The 16,139-nt window shown below is 47.6% G+C and overlaps 1 long non-coding RNA gene across 1 annotated transcript; it reads left to right on the forward strand.

Annotated features, from left to right (window-relative positions):
- Positions 1-1,302: 1,302 nt before the first annotated feature.
- Positions 1,303-16,139, forward strand: LOC115944834 (uncharacterized). The gene is made up of 4 exons (XR_014140284.1): positions 1,303-1,823; positions 12,419-12,541; positions 15,308-15,506; positions 16,092-16,139. It is a non-coding gene; the product is annotated as an uncharacterized LOC115944834 (long non-coding RNA).

Below are 16,139 nucleotides of genomic sequence, written 5' to 3' on the forward strand. Positions count from 1 at the left end.
TTGACTATTTTATTCACTAGTCGCTTGAACATTATTTCACCTCTTCAGTCTCATGTTCTGAGTTAAAGAATATCGACGTTTACAAAGTATCATTTACAAAGTATTTTCTAGCACTGAATACTTTTACTCATAGTCTATAAGCATGATGTTTACAACAATACTGTGTGTTGAGTGTTATCATTTTATGTCATGAACAGTGGGGAAGGGAGGCTCAGAGAGTTCGAGTAACTTGCCCAAGATCACACAGGGAGTGAAAGATTCAGGAACTAAACCCAAGTCTCTGACTCCAAATTTTGCACCCTTCTTCATCATTATACTGAGAAAATTGAACTTGACAATTCAGCTTTTAACATCATCTCACTGTAGGGTTCAATGCCTGCCTAGAAGAAGCTGTCTCCTACACACAGCGACCAGCGGCCAGAATTCAAGAGGACCATCGGAGGTCATCTCAGCCTTTTATCCAGTAATAAATGGAGTCAGAGTTCCCTCTTCTAATGTAGTCCTGAATCATTTGGTCTTGCTTTCAATCAGCCTCACTATTGATGAGGCATCTTTCCTGGCACCTCTTCTTTACTTTCTTCTGCTCCAGAGCTCAAGACAGTTTTAAATTTTCACTTATTTTTAGCCATTGGAGCTTAATTACACAGGTCATTAGTTCAGTAAATGCTATTTTTCATCCAAGACAGAACACATACTCTTCAATAGCCAGTATTGACTCTCCCCCTTTTGATAAGACTTACTTTTTTCTCTTACTTTTCTCATGTGTGGTTTCCATCTGAATCCCTCATGCGCTCCCTCCTTTTTAAGGCTTCGTGTGTGCCCTGGTCAACCACTGACGCGGCCATGACACCATATTGTTCTCTTAGCTGCATCTGACCCCTTGAGCTTTCTACCTTCACCCTTCCTGACTCTCCTTCAGGCTCTCTTAGGTATCTTTCAACTTCTAACTTCCCATGTTGCCTCCAGCACTTTACCCCTTTCTGTCTTGCTGTCAGTTCTCAAGCCTACATGCTAAGAAGAAAAGTGAAAAAGTGAAGAGTCTGAAATCTGAAGCCCAAGCAACCTGTCCAACCCTGTCCCCTGGTATAGCAGAGGCTGACATGTCCGCACCACAGAGCAAAGAGGGGGTGACGGGCACCCCTCTCTTTCACCTTCATCTGACAAATGCCTATCAACACCCACAGGTCAAGAGGTCAAGGCAGTTCCAGATTGGTATTTCCCATTGTATGGTTTGGGAAGGACCTTATTCTCCTTGGAAAAGGAATGATCGAGATGGCATGAACTAAACAGAACCTTATGTTCTGGGAGGAGAGGAAGAACTCAAGTCTCAGTGACAGGATTATAATCCTGGACATACCCTCAGTTAGATAGGAGACCACTTACCCTTACCATCCATTTAATCACTCGAAACCTAGAGATTACAATGTCCTCACAAAGACTGGGAGGTTAAAATTTTCAAGAAGTGAAGGGCTTTGAGATAAGACGTACATCACACGACTGCATCGGATAGTTACTCTTCTCACAAGCATTGCTTTTTGTGGGTGGAGTCTTCAAAGGGGAGGATCAGATTCTCATGGGCTTTCCCCATTGGCTCTATACTCTTGTGGTTGATTGAAAAGACCAACTGATTTTGATTTATTTGTGCTGTGTTGTGTAATCTATTTGTATCTGTTTACAGATGTGAGAATGATCTGTCACCCACTGATCACAGGGTTTATCTGAATGATCTGGCTGGCTAAATGAGCGACTATTTTTTTTTTTTAATGCACATCCCTCCCACATCCATTCTTCCACAGAAAAAGCCAATTTTTCCATCAAGTTATGTGAGTAGCTGCCCTCCCCTGTTAAAACCCTCACCTCTTGTTTGCTGTTATTTTGCAGTTATATGACACATATCACACAAGAGGGGAAGTTTCCAGAACTCTTTTAGTGGTTCCTTCTACTTCTATCTCATGTCATCATGAGGAGGAGCTCAAGGCAAGCTTTGTTCCTAGAAAGAAGACCCTATAAAACCACCTCTCAATGATCAGTTTGCAGTGAGATAAACGGAGGAAAGATTTTGTCGCGAGCACTACCTAACTGCAGCTGTTACCACCCAGCCCTAATGTGTGTTATCCGCTCCTAATATACTCTCGTTGTATAAGTAAGTCTCTGGGATCCAGCATATTTTAATATAATAATTCCAGGATTATTATTTTCAGAAGGAAAAAATCTAAGCCATGCTATTAGGAGGGGTTTGTGTTCCTCATGTAAGACCAGATGGGGCATCTCTGAGAAAAATACAATGTCGCTGGCCTCGAAGGTAACTTGTGCGTATATCAGTGGCCGCTTCCTATGGAAGAAAGTGTGATGTAAACTTGAGCTCCCACCTTCTACTCAGCTCTTGGGACTCATCTCCTTGAGTTTCCAAACGCACATAGATGAGATCCTCATTAGCATCTAGTAGAATGCTACATGCGCTAGATCTAAGTAGGAAGGAAGGGGAAGGGTGGATTTCTTGAGGAAAGGGTATGGGGTGCATTCTGGAGGATTCTATGGCAGAATAAGGAACACGGGGAAAGGGATGGGTCAGGAGAAGAGGAATCTCCACGTGGGATCTCTACTTTCCTGAGTTCTGTAATACCTCTTCATCTTGGTATGGTATAAGGAAATAAGGAAGGCGAAGTCCCCAGTATCACTCTTTGAAATCTTCCTGATCCTTCAGTGAAAAAATGTGGATGTTCAAAAAATGTCAATGATCAAGATGGATCGGGGAAGACCGGAAAGGCAGAGGGTCCCAGGGCAGGGAGGGATGTCTGCGTCCCCTTACCTTGTGGATTGCTCCAACTGATAGGGGGATGGGGAGAGCACCAACCCTCACCCGTCACCTCTGTGGATCACCAGCCACATCACCTCAGGGTAGGAGCAGTTGTGGAGGGACAGAAGATAAGCAGCAGCTGAGACAGTTCCCCGAATCCAGGGAGGCATTAAAGTTAATTCTAGGATGCTCCTTCCCCTCCTGGCTCAGAAAGGAAAACCCCCGGGAGAAAGAGCCAAGAGTTATATACTATGCAGATTCTTCCTGTGTGCAATCTCCATGCCCCATCCTTCATATTCAGTCCATATTCCCCCCACTCATCATCTCCTCGTTTCCATTGCACAGCTAACACATGATCGAATGATGCACAGTAGTATAAATGGGAGCCAAAGCAACTCTAAACAGGTAGAGAAGCCATTGCAAAATAAAGCATATGTCGTTGATCTCAAAATTCAACAAAACTACCTCTTCATAGACTCTGTGTTAGTTAAACTTTGTTCAGGTAGATAATCAAGAGTAGCCTTTAAATCTCCAAGTATGTACATGAGGTGTAGTTCTTGGTTTTGTCTGTTTGTTTCTGTATGGTTCAGCCAAGATTTGCTAAGAAATCAGAGACAACTGTGACCAACGCCCTGTCACTTTTCCACGGATCTCTGAGCTCTGCTGGAGTCATTGGCTGGGCTTCGGTGGCTCATCCAAGGGTTTTTTTGTCTTTGTCTTAGAGGATGGGACAGGTTGAGCTGGTTGTTGCCAGCCTCTTGAAAACATTCCCAGATTGGAGTGAGTGTCTCTGCCAGGTGGTTGGAACAGAAAGAATTTCTAGAGAGGAGTTCATGTTGGGTCTAGTTTTCATTACTAATTAAAATCTGTAGGTAATGGGTTACTAATTTGTTGGTTTCTTTTATCGTACTACTGCTTTTTAAGGACTTGGGGGCTAAGAAGATTACATTCGTGTAGCTCCTGTCTGATTGGGGTGTAGGGATCTGGCCATGGTCTCCGGAGCATCTGCCCTTGGTTTTCTTTCTCTGGCCTCGTATTCTGGCTGAGAGAATTCAGAAGGGCCTTTGCTTCTGGGTCCCTAACCATTGGAAATCCAAGCCAAGCTGAACCAGGTTTCTCTTACGTTTAAGCAAAAGAGAATCATAGCTCATTGAGCAACTCTCCTTTCCCAGAAGGAAATTCATAATCCATTCCCATCAGCCCATTTGCTGGTCAGCTTTGCAGGAAGAGGGTCCAGGCTAGGGTGGAAAGTCTGAGCACTGGGCTGGGCATCAGAAGGCTTGAGTTTGAATCTGGACACTGTCATATGCATCTGGGAAAGTCATTTGGATTTTCTGAAACTCAATTTCTTTATCTGTGAAACCAGAGTAAGAATCCCTCCTGTCGCCCACTTCAGAAGGTTGTTGGAGGGAAGAACATTAAGATGAAATATTGTTTGTGAAAAGGCAGTGGAAAGCATAAAGTGCAAGACATAGTGAGATGTGAAAATTGCCCAGGGAATGAGAAGCCAGAGCATGTTATAACTTATAAACGTAATCCAAATAAAAGATGCACCACCCCCAGCTCATTCCTTAATATCTCCTCTCATCTGCGGCAACCCTCGGAGGGCTTTTGCTAGAAATGTTGAGTCTTGGGCGCCTGGGTGGCTCAGTCGTTAGGCGTCTGCCTTTGGCTCAGGTCATGATCCCAGGGTCCTGGGATCAAGTCCCACATCAGGCTCCCTCCTCGAGGGGAAGCCTGCTTCTCCCTCTCCCACTCCTGCTGCTTGTGTTCCTGCTCTCGCTATCTCTGTCTCTGTCAAATAAATAAATAAAATCTTTAAGAAAAAAAAAAAAAGAAATGTTGAGTCTTGGGTCATGAGAACAGCAGATTTGTTCTTGATTTAACACTTCTGCACCTCCCTGCTATACAAAGACAGCCGTGTGTACACACGGACTGCTTCCTAGTGGCTTCAGGGGTGACTTCAGATGGACTTGGACATTTCTACAGCACGCCCACCTCCTTATTGAATTCTTTGCTTTTGGAGCTTCATACGTCAGTGTTGTAGTGCGAGTGGCTTCCAATGGCGAGTTTTCCAGTAACTGCTGGGGAAGTGGAAGCAGATCTCAACAGGCTGATGAGCGGGCAGGTCCAGCACCAGCCACAGGGAAGAACCTCAGGCCAGCTGCCAAGTTTCAGCCAGGAGGGAACATCTCTTCTGGAGTTTATAACCCTACAAAGGAGGGAGTCAGTAATGAAAAAGCTGCACCACGCCCTTAATACCACAACATTACTCATGAACACCTTGCTGTTAATTAACAGCGGTAAATACCATTGTTATTTCATTTTGCTCACCAGTCTGCTCAGGTAGCAGCCCAGAGACACCCGGCTGTGGGATGAGGGACAGCTTGTCTTCCCAAAGTTCCGATGGTCCTGCTGACATGAGCGCCCCAGTGGTTCCAGTGGGTCTCTCATCAAGGGGCAGACTGAATCCTAGTCTAGCGGCCCACACTCTTACACCAAATGTGGGATATATGGCCGTAACTTCTCTGGAAAGTTCAAGTTGGAACCTGCTGATTTTTGAATACTCCAGCAAGTGCTTATTTGATATAAACAAGTCTCCAATCGCCTGTGAGCCTCCCTGCTCCCCGAGAGGGCCTCTGGAATGATGGGGTAGCTCTCACCCAGCGTTGACTTGTGGTCATCCCCACTGCCCATGACCTGGAAGGTCTGACTCAGGGAATAGTTTTCAACTCCCTACAACAACTCGGGTTTCCCCGTATAGACGCGTCCCCATTGGATGTTCCAATTGGACAAGGCCTGTAATCGTTGTTTTTCCTTTTCTTTTTATTATTTCCTTCAGTCTGAGAAACATGCATTGAGGACAACTTCATGCCAGATACTGGAGAGACAAAAGATGAGTAGGATAGGATCCTGGCCTCCAGGAACTCATGGTCGAGCAAGGTATCCATCTATCTATCCAGATGGGTAACAAGTTCAACCAGAGTGTTAAATCATATATATGACGATGGTAGAAGTTCAAGGTGCAATGGCAATTCCTGGGAAAAGCGGTCATTTTGGGGGTGAGAGATGAAATGAAAAGTAAAGTTTGAAGGCTGAATAGGAGTTTTCTAGAAAGATAAATCTTGTCATTGCAGGGAGAGAAAACTCTAAATGCAAAGATCTCAAGGTACGAGAAAGCAAAACATGCTTCCTACAGTGAGAACAAGCAGATGGTGACTGCTTATCCCTGGTGGGGCTTTTCTTGAAGACTTGTCTGGTTCTCTGATTCCTGCTTCCCTATAGAACCTATAGCAGACATTCTGCTTGTGCTAACGGGTTTATTCTAACGTGAGATGTGTCTGTAACACATTTTCATAACGCCCAGCAACAACACTGAGCTGCTTTTATTCTTTGTTTCTTCTTCTTCCTTGCCTCGAAATATGGGGCTCAATCCCCATTCTTCCCAGACTGACTGCCTCTGAAGGTAATAAGTTCAAATGCTTCTCTTTCAAAATTCACCTCGATGCCCCCTTTTAACTTGATGTGTAGGAGTGGGGTTGCAGGAAAGAAAGAAGTGTATGGAGACCCGTTGCTTTTTTCCCAGCTCACAAGCCATTTCCCTCCATTCATCCCTCATGGGACAAATGTCTAGGTCTTCCAGTGGCTGTTTCTCCCATTCTGTGGATCTCCAACCACAACCTTGGCCTCATGTCTCATCTCCATGCTCCATGGACACAGCGAGCGTCCTCCATGAAGTCAATATGACAAATATGAGGGCGGAGAAGGTTCGAGGCACCAGCCTCATGGGACCACAAAGGTCCACGAGGTGCTTCTGATTTGTTTATTCCCTCATTCATTCTTTCACCTGTTGCGCTCCAGGCAAACTGCTAGGTGCCCGAGTTGCCGCACTGGAAAAAGCAAATGGTACCTGCCTCTGTGAAGCTTCCACCCACGGGAGCCTGAGTGGGAGCTCTCCTGCTGTGGCCGCCAGTCAGGCTCAGGTATGGGCTCTCTGGTACCCAGCCACCTGCCAAGAAGGGCACTGCCCACACTGGAGAACTGCAGGTGCCTTTGGGAGGGCTCAGCAAGCAAGCCACCGTGGATCTGGGGCAGCCACAGCTTCCAGCGAGGGGCAAGGCAGCCTCCGAAGCGGCCCGTAGGTTCCGAGGAGCAGGGCCACGAGGAAAGGATGCTCCAGAGAGTTGTGGGCTCCAAAAGGCTTTAGAGTGACTATTTCATTTGGGCCAGAGATTTGGAGATCCCACGAGCGTTGGATTCATTCATGGAAAAGATGCATTTCACGTGGTCTAAACGCAGACTCTTGCCCCCTGTGGTCTTGAAACCACACACATCTAAGTCCCGGTAGCAGTTTTGGGAAAGGAGTGTATAAAATGAATAGTTTTTTGCTTGTTTGTTTAAAAATTATTTATTTATTTGAGAGAGAGAGCACAGGCGGGGTGGAGCGGCGTGGGGCAGAGGCAGAGGGACAAGCAGACTCCCCACTTGAGCAGCGGAACCTGACTTGGGACTCCATCTCAGGATCCCGGGATCATGACCTGAGCCAAAGGCAGACGCTTCGCCGACCGAGCCACCCAGGCGCCCTGGTTTGTTTGTTTGTTTAATGAACAGGGTTATGCCTGACTGACGGACCCGGGGGCGGGACTGGGGTTCCACATGTGTGGATATATCTGCCACCAGCCTCTGTCCTCACGCTTCTTGGAGCCCCTCTCCTGTGCCCTCTACTTGGGGCAGGGGATTCTGTCTCCCTCCCTCACTGCCACACCCCCAGCGCCTAGAACGGTGTCTGCACCATAGTGAGTGCTCAGTACATTTTTGTGGGCTGAGTGGTTGAATGTTCGTTTTGACCCAGACACAACCACCCAGCTGCCAACACCTTGTGAAAAGGAAGGCGAGGTGCTTGCTCTTCTCTGGCTTAATAACAGTCTACAGGAACTGTTGTCTTTTATATGCCTGCTTAGCTCATTGTGAAGGCCCAATAAATATTAATTGATGGACAAGAAGCTCTAGGGTTTGGCTTCAGCCAGATCCAAGTACTGTTTTTTTGAGGAAGTCTATAAGAGCAGGGGAATGTAGGGTGTTGTGTTGTGAGTCTGGAGACAGGACCCCGGTCCTCCTTCTCCCTTACCTAAAGCCTGGGAGAGGTGGGTGGGGACGGTGGGGAAGCGCCTAATTATATTCGTGGGTTATGTAATAATTACACTTTCAGGTTCCCACTGGTGGTGGGTTTTAAAGAAGCTTTGAGTAATTTCAATTTTGAAATGCTTTGTTTTACCCATCCCTTGCTCATCATCCTTGATCTTTCCCTGGTGCCCTCCAGTGGGAATTATCTGGAGATCAGCAGATACTAAGTTCCCTCATTGGGCCCACCGATGGACTTGGTCTCTGCACCCAGCAACACGGAGATCTGGAGAGACTCACTTGCCAGTGGTCTCATGGTGGGACTCAAATACCCTGACTCAAGCCCATGCTCCTCTCTCTGTTCAAGTCCCTTTCACTGTCTGACCTCCTGAGCTACTAAAAGAGTGCTTCTCCCAGTCTTGTCCGCAGCAGCCTCAGCAACACCTGGGAACTTGCTAGAAAGGCAAATTCATGGGTCCCACCCCAGAACTCCCAGAAACTCTAGGGTGGGGCCCAGCAATCTGTCTTTTAACAAGCCCTCCAGGGGATTCTGATGCATGGTAATGTTTGGAAATCACTGCTCTAGATTCTAGAGTCTAGAACAACGATTCCCAGGCCAGGCGACCGTGTTATAATAATCAGCTGCCTGGTGGCCACCCCAGACCTACTATACCAGAATCCTCAGGAGTGTGGTCCAAGCATCAGATTATTGTTTAGTTCTTTTAAGGGGTTCTAGTGATGCACCGTCATGACTGGGAGCCTCTGCACCAGACTAACACCCTTTGCACTGGACATAAATCCTATTCCCATGAGCGAAACACTACAGAGGAGGTGGTGGTAGGAACAAAGGTGTGGGCCTTCCAGATCCTGCCCAAGAACATAACCAACTCCTGCACACTGACCACATTGCGCCCCAGGGCCTGACTGCAGCCAGCGAGGCCACCTGCGAATATGTAGAAGCTGGGATTCAGGGACCTGTGTTCAGGGACGGCATCAGGGCACGGTTTCATGAGGAACTGAGATGATTCTTACGACATCTCAATTTGGGGAGAGAAGCCTGTTGGAATCTGTAGCTCCATGGGGGCAAAAGACCGACAGAGAGAGGGAGGGAGGGAGAGAGAGACAAGAGGTCAGCAGTCAGAACTTCAGCTCAATTTCTGCATCTCTTCCCCAAGGCTCCAGTCTGTGGGCCTCCTCCATCAGTGGGGAGTCTGCTTGAGATTATTTCTCCCTCTCCCTCTGCCCCTCCCCTTGCTTGTGCGCATGCTCTCTCTCTCTTTTTAAATTAGGAAAAAAAGGGATGGGGTTTCACTTTCCAAGATTAGGCTACCAAAAAACTGGGATTTCCATCTTGCTTGCTCTCTCATTCTCTCTGTATTAATCAGGGTTTGCTAGAGAAACAACCAGCATGACAGATGGATAGATGATAGATGAAGAGATTTTAAGGAATTAGTCCATGCAATTGCAGAGGCTCTGTGAGTTCAAAATCTGATGGAGGAGGCCAATAGGCTGGAGCCTCAGGGAAGAGATGCAGTTCAAATCTAAAGCCCATCTGCTAGCAGAACTTCTTCTTTCTCTGGGCATTTTGGTCTTTGCTCTGTTAAGGCCTTCCCATAATTGGATGAGGCCCACCTGCACCACAGAGTATAATCTGCTTGACTCAAAATCCACCCATTAAAATGTTAGTCTCACCCAATGAGCATCTTCACAAAAACATCCAGATTAATGTTTGACCAAATATCTGGGTGCCATGATAGGGCCAGGGTGACGCATCAAATTAGCCATCACATTTGCCCTCCCTTGTTTTTTTTTTTTTTAAACTTTTCTTTTCTTTTTTTTTTTTTTTAAAGATTTTATTTATTTATTTGAGACAGAGAGAATGAGAGAGAGCACATGAGAGGGGGGAGGGTCAGAGGGAGAAGCAGACTCCCTGCCGAGCAGGGAGCCCGATGAGGGACTCGATCCCGGGACTCCAGGATCATGACCTGAGCCGAAGGCAGTCGCTTAACCAACTGAGCCACCCAGGCGCCCATTGCCCTCCCTTGTTGTAAGGGAAGCCAATTGCTAGGCTGTGAGCCATGCTCTGGAGAGGCCCACACGACAAGGAACTGAAGGAGGCTTCAGGCTAATGGCCGGTGTGGACCCAAGGCCCTCCATTCAGGAGTTGTGTGATCCTAGCAGAGGGGGTTAGAAGCAGGTCCTAACCCCCACTCCCGGAGTCGAGGCTGGAGATGAATCCACTCTATGAGCGTCTGGGCACCCAGCTGAGCTGAACCCAAATTTCTGACCCACAGAAACTGTAAGATAATAAGCGTTTGTTGTTTGAAGCTGCGGAGTTTTAGGGTCATTTGTTATACAGCAATAGATAGCTAATACATTTGCTCTGCTGCTTAAGCAGGTTCTGAGATTTTTCCCGAACGTTTCATCTTAAATATGGGTGTGTGTACTGGGTCTCCAGTAGAGAGAATGGAATACATTAGAGTAGATTGACTCAGTGATATTTGTAGTGCTCTCCCTCCTCATCCCCATCTTTACTGTGGACAGTTTTAATCCAGTTCCCAGAGGGGGAAACTGAGTTTGGAGTGGCCTATCCAGAGTTACAGAACAGAAGCTGTGCCTCCCAGGACTGGGGTTCACATTTAGAGCTCCTCAGCCTCATGGATCGACTCTTCCCATGTCAAAGCACAGCTTTCCTTCAGTCAGGGCCCTTCAGCAAGGGGGACATGATCAAATTCGGTACTGAAGTGGAGACTTACTGCATCTGGGGAAGGAATTCATTCCGCTGAGCACTCAGCGGTGGGGCCCTCGCGGTAGGCAGTCCATCCATGTTAATAAATGTCTCACCTACCAGACAGCTTCAATAAGGTGAACCGCCAAGGGGAGGTCATGCTTGTCAGTTTAGTTTTACTAAGACATGGAGCGCCCGTCTGATGAGGCTCTGGAATTTAGCTGTTGTCCTGAAGGAAAGACAGACTGGCAGCTTCTTCCCAAAGACCTGGCCCCCTCCCTTCCCAGACACGTTCCTGTTCTGTTTCCACTCTTCAAGTCTAGAGACCACGTGAGTCACGTTGCCCTGTGTGTATGGCACACACGTGTGTATTATTAGGTCTAATATGTGCAGAGCTTTTCTATTTTTATTTTTTTAAAGACTTTACTTATTTATTTGAGAGACAGCGAGAGAGAGCACGAGAAGGGGGGAGAGGGAGAAGCAGTCTCCCCGCTAAGCCAGGAGGCCAACAGGGGCTCAATCCCAGGACCCCGGAATCATGACCTGAGCTGAATGCAGATGCTTAACCAACTGAGCCACCCAGGCACCCCAAGCCTTTCTATTTTAAAAAATGCTTCCCTAACACCTCCCTCATTTGTTGTCCCAATAGATAAATTGCACGGAATACTCCCCCATTTTACAGCTGGGTACAACCGAGTCTCAGAAGTTACCTGCTTCCCTTGGGTTACACTGTCCTTGAGGAGGGCTCCCCTCACCACTTAGGATGCCTGATCACCAGTCCTCTCCAAGGGACTGTGTTCTCTTGTTGGACACAGTATCCCTTTGTATCATCTTCAAAGAAAATCTTAGGGTTCAGGGGTTCCCTACGGCTTCTCCGTGCTCCAGATTTTCATGAAAGGAAGTAAGTAGCAGAATACCCCCAAGCTTGTTTGCATGTGGGGAAATCGAAAGAAAAGCAGAGCGGGTCAAGGCAGAATTCGACAATAAGAAGGACTGTAAGAGCCCCTCACTTGACAGATGAGGAGACAGAGATGTGTATGGGAAGGTGAGTCAGGCAGGTCAAGACTGAACTGTGGTCCGGAGTCCCAGCCACGGGCACAGCACCATGCTTCCGACACAGACAGAGAGGTTTCAATGGCCCTGAAGGATCTGCATCAGTACCTGTGTCTTCCTATTTCCTCCTCCCCACGCATACGCACCCCTGAAACTCTCTGCTCAGCTCAGCATCAGCTTTGCACTTGCTCTGGAGCCTGGCCTTGTTGAACTTCCCTTCCCGCCCAGCTGCCCCTGCCCCCCACTCTCCTGGATTCCCAGAGTCTTCACCTGCCCCTCAGGTCTCCTCTTCTCCCTCTGGCCCTCTTCCCCTCTGTTCACTTCGTCGGGTTATGAGTAATGGTGCCTCTCCTTGAAAGAGGAAAAAGATTGATGGCAGAGGAAAAGGCCAGTGAAGATCCCCCCTGCTTCTTCAACTCCAACAGGAAATGTGCCTGTTGTGTGTTGGTTTATGAAGTGGCCCCATCTTCCCCTTCCAGATAAAGCCTGGCAGAAACTCGCCTGCCCCCAGTCACGTGTCCTTTCTGCAGCCAGGTCCAGAAAAAGATTCTCCAAGTTGGGTGTGCAAATAGGACCACCAGCGGGGAACAGGGGCTACTTTTTTAGATGAAGAGAGATCTAGACAACCATGCATTCTCTGGTCTTCCAGTCCAGCCTGACTTCTGAGAGCACTTCGGTAGGATTAAGGGGAGATCTGCCCTTTTTGTTTTCAATTACAGGTCAAATCCTGCTCCAAGAAAATGGAATAATTCTGTACCATGAGAACATCTCTCTGGATTTTTTCCTTATGTGATCACCACCACCTGAAGATAGTATTGTCAAAAAAGATACAGGATCCCCAGGTAAATTTGAATTCCAGATAAACAACCAGTAAATTTTTTTAGTATAAGTATATCCCAAATATGACATGGGATATACTTATACTAAAAGTGCATTCCTTGTTGTCCTTGTTGCTAAATCTGACAACCCTACCTGAAGAGCCATATGGCTTGTCTCTCTTTGGTCTGTGTTCTAAGGATGAGTTTAAAAGCACTTTGGGGCAACAAAAATTCCCTAGATTCGGGCCCTGGGGCATCCTTCTTTGTATTTCCTCCCTTCCTATGTCCCCCACGGCCCGGCTCCTCCTGCCTGTCCAGAGAAGGCCCTTGGACAGCTAGCATGGTCAGGTTGATGGCATTCACTGGAGGAGGTGAAAGGGAGAACAGTGTTTTCAACTGGGGAGGATTTTGCCTCCGGGGGGACATTTGGCAATGCCTGGGGATACTTCTGGTTGTCACAGCTGGGTGGGGGATGCTGCTGACATCTTGTGGGTAAAAGCCAGGGATGCTGCCGAATACCCTGCAATGCACAGACACACACACAAGATCGCACACACACAGATGCACACATACCACTGATCTGGCCCCAAATGTAAATAGTGCTGCAGTTGAGAAACTCCAGAGTGAGGGAGAAAGGAGTTTTATTTTTATTTTATTTTTTAAAGATTTTATTTATTTATTTGTCAGAGAGAGAGAGAGCACAAGCAGGGGGGCAGACGCAGAGGGAGAAGCAGGCTCCCCACTGAGCAGGGAGCTGGATGCGGGACTTGATCCCAGGACCGTGGGATCATGACCTGAGCTGAAGGCAGATATTTAACCAACTGAGCCACCCAGGTGTCCTGAGGAACTAGTTTTAAACTAAAGGGCTTGGGGCTCCTGGGTGGCTCAGTCAGTTGAGCAACGGACTCTTGGTTTCGGCTCAGGTCACGATCTCAGGGTTGTGAGATCGAGCCAGGAATCAGGCTTTGCGCTCAGTGGGAGTCTGCTTGAGATTCTCTGCCTCTCCCCCTGCTCTTTCTCTCTCTCTCTCTCTCTGAAATAAATAAATAGAATCTTTTAAAAAAATACAATACAATACAATACAATAAAGGTCTTGAGTAAACTCTATGCCCAGTGTGGGGCTTGAACTAACAACTCTGGGATCAGGAGTTGCATGTTCTACTTTAAAAAAAAAAAAAAATAATAATAATAAAATAAAGGGCTTGAGGCTTGAATACAAACCTTCAGCCTCAAAATACCCTCAGGCCCCTGGGCCCCATCCTCAAGGATTGGAGAGGTAAACTGGGACCAGTGACCCCACCCCCTCCTCCACTCAGACCCCCGAGGCTACAAGACCGTGCTTCTGATTTCCCCTTCAAGGCTACCCTGGGTTAACTTTAACCAACTTCCACGCCAAGAACAATGTTAGGGGCTGGGCAGACTACATAAGGTGGGCTGAACCCTTTTCTCCAGCTTCCTGCCCTACCTGGCCACTAGGCCTCTTGGACATGAGCCATTTAAGGCTCTGCTCTGATTCCTGCAACCCCTTTCCAATGAGCCATTGTAGGTTCTTTCTTCCCGCATGGAGGCTGAAGGTGAGATGTCCCCTTGCTTGCTCCCCATGGGAAATTGGAAAGTCTTGAGGCAACAAATATCAGGCCTGCCCTGCTAAACCCTCCCCCCGCCCCCACTCCCCAGCACCAGAGTCCCCAGGCAGGACACTCCCAGAGTCAGGATTTATCCTGGTCTGGAAGTTACCCCAGCAAAGAAGAACTCTCACCTTCAGCAAATGAAATCAATTCTCAATAGCTTCTAGTTCAGGGAGGTTTCCAAGGTCAGCTCTCCTGCATGCCTGTTCACCCTCGTTTTATTCTTATGTGGCCCTCAACAGAGATGACCCAGAGCTGAGCCCTCACACCCAGCAGCTGCTAGCCTGCCGAGGATGGAAATATGAAAACGCCCCCATCTGCTTCTCTAAGAGTCCCCCATGTGGGGTGGGCAAGCGAAATCTAGTCCTTCCCTAGAATGCAAAAAAACCCCCAAACCAAAAAACAAGCAAACAAACACTAAAATAAGAACAGAACAAAGGCAGAGACAAAAATAAGGAACCCCCAAAGCAGGGAGCTTTGCTTTTTTACGTAAAATCCTGTGATATATAACCTTGAACTTATTTTTGGAACTCGTGGAATTAAAGAATGGTCTCATCTTACGAATTAGATTTCCCACAGCCTCCTACTGCTTCACCGATCACTGGAGAAACAAAATACTGCATTTTATGTGACTTGTGACTTTCCCCTCTACCAAGCACATGCACTAGTGGTGGCCTGTTGGATTTTAGCAGTGAAACTCAGAGCAGCCCCCACCCCCCCCCGCCCCGTCCTGACCCTTTCTCCGTCTACCCTTCACTTTGCCCCCCGCACCCCCCCACTTCGCCCTCACCGAAAGATTTATAGAGCAGAGTGGCTTGAGAACAAATGAGCAGACATTAGGCTGATGTGTTCTGCATACTAATGACAAGATACGGCTTCTGTACCTAGGGGCAAAGCCAGGTCAGGCCAGTTTAACCATAAACTTTATTTATGGGCTTATAACCTTGCAGCTGCAGGAGCTCTGCCCAATCTTGGGGCCGAGATCCATCTCTCTCTATAGATTCATACATACCTCCTCAAACAAATCTGGGGGATGGGGGAGATCCAAGGAGTTTAAGCCAAAGGGAAACGTTGTGAGTCAGACAAGAACATCGTAGCAGTAAGAACAGTAGCAACAACTGTGGTACTAATACTTCTCATAAAATAATGATTCCTCCCTCAGAGCTCCTGGACGAAAAATCTGCTCTATTACGTCTGAGTGTTCCACAAGTTAATGTTTAGAGCAACTCATCTTGGATCATGAATCGTGGGACGAATCACCTGCTTTGAAATGGCTCGAGACCCTTCCTTCCTTCCTGCAGAGAATCTTCTGAGTTTGACCGCCTTTCACGCATCAGCAGGCTGGTGCCTCCATCCAGAAGGTGCGAAGCTCTAAGCTCAGTGACGGCTCACCTTCCCTCCTTGGGTCCTCACCAGACCCCTCCTGCATTCCGATTCTGTGTTCCAACCACGTTGGCCCAAGTTATGTGTTACAACCTCATTAGTGCAGCAGAAGAAAGTGCCCGGGGTCATCGCTTTGGTGCCCACTGAAATGGATTGGTCTTGCTTGGTGTCGGTGCCTGGACTCAGCTCTGGGATAGAGAAGGTGTAGAGAGTCTCTGCCACTCATTAAGGTTGGATGGGTCACCTATGTGCCAGGCACTGTGCTTGGTGTCAGGGATACCACAGTGCACAAGATACAATGAGCCTCTCCCTGCGCTGAGCCCAGCGACGTAGGGGAGACCACTCTTACCGCCGAGCACACATTTCAGAGCGTTTGCTGGCCCTTCTCTGGTTTATGACCTGTTAATTGTATAGCATGTCTGTCCTATGGGTTCCAAGACGAGCGGCATCAGCTAGGTGGTTGGATGGCAGCCTCAGGATCCTGGGGGCTTGGGTCATAATCGTTACCCATCCTCAGAGCGGTTAATCCATTTTATCTTCCTGCACTTCAACCTGCCTTTCAGAAAGTATCCAAGACATCCTGAGTAAAGAGCAGGAAGAGTTAATGAACA

The sequence above is a fragment of the Leptonychotes weddellii genome, chromosome 15 (genome assembly GCF_054177405.1).
Source record: "Leptonychotes weddellii isolate Sample4059 chromosome 15, ASM5417740v2, whole genome shotgun sequence".
Taxonomy (NCBI): domain Eukaryota; kingdom Metazoa; phylum Chordata; class Mammalia; order Carnivora; family Phocidae; genus Leptonychotes; species Leptonychotes weddellii.